Genomic DNA, 1,130 nt, shown 5'->3' on the forward strand with positions numbered 1-1,130 from the left:
ACGAGTATATAATGTTTCGAGCATTATGACATTTATATTTTTGATATAATCATGAGGGTGAGTCAAATGAAAACCTTAATTTTTTGAATTGCTTCTTACAAATAGGTGTCACAAAAGTGTATCAGGGTTAGAAGGGGCGATTGAGAACAACAGGCCATTGGTAGATTTTTAATTTAGCAGCCCCGGATTTAATGTCCTGTTTTTCTATTGTACACGGCGTTTTTAAGTTTTTCATTTGACTCAAACATTTGTGTACTTGGAAAGTATGCACCTTAGTATACATTAGTACTGTCAATAATAATTGCATTGTAGCACCAAGTTTTGCTGTATATAAAATCTAATGATAATCATGTATCAGACTTGCAACTACTTACCAATTAAATATTAAGTACATACTGTAATGTAAAACAGTGATAACAAAAAGATGAATTAAAAATGAAAAAAAAATCTCATGAAGTCATGGTTTGTGGTTTATTTCTTGCCTTTTTAAACAATACCCCTTAACAACAAAAAGGTACATAATTTAGCCTTACTACTAAAAATAGAAAACAGCACATTCAGAACAAGCTTCAGCCCAGCCAAAGCATCAGTCCAAAAGGCCTTAACACTTTTTAAAAATCACAGTACACTAATACACACTTTCACTCGTACAGAGTATCACTTGCTAAGCCTTGTCTTTACTGTCTTGGTTAGCAAGCTGGATTTACTTTAATATAGTATAAAGACAGCGGCCAAATGTTCAATGCAACATTATTATATTAAAGAATACATAAATAACATGGGTGTTTAAAAAAAAGACCTAAAAAAAAAACATATCAAGCACGAATCCTAGTGTCAGACATGAAGAGATAAATTCATGCCAGGGTGACCATGTGTTCTTTGGCAGATCCTAATTTCTTGGCACATTTCAAATGGTTCGTGTTGTTTGAGAATAAATTCTGATTTTATAACAGAGATGTGGGTTCACGCTTGACGCCTGTCACGAAAATGTTGGCTATATTGCTAAAAGGCAATACATCATAAATTCCTTTAGCGGGATACAAATGTATAGAAATCTTTGTTGTAACAAGAGAAAAAAAAACTGTAGCTATAAAGTGTTGCACATCTAAAATAGTAAAAGTGTCAGCAGT

The sequence above is a fragment of the Neoarius graeffei genome, chromosome 24 (genome assembly GCF_027579695.1).
Source record: "Neoarius graeffei isolate fNeoGra1 chromosome 24, fNeoGra1.pri, whole genome shotgun sequence".
Classification (NCBI taxonomy): Eukaryota; Metazoa; Chordata; class Actinopteri; order Siluriformes; family Ariidae; genus Neoarius; species Neoarius graeffei.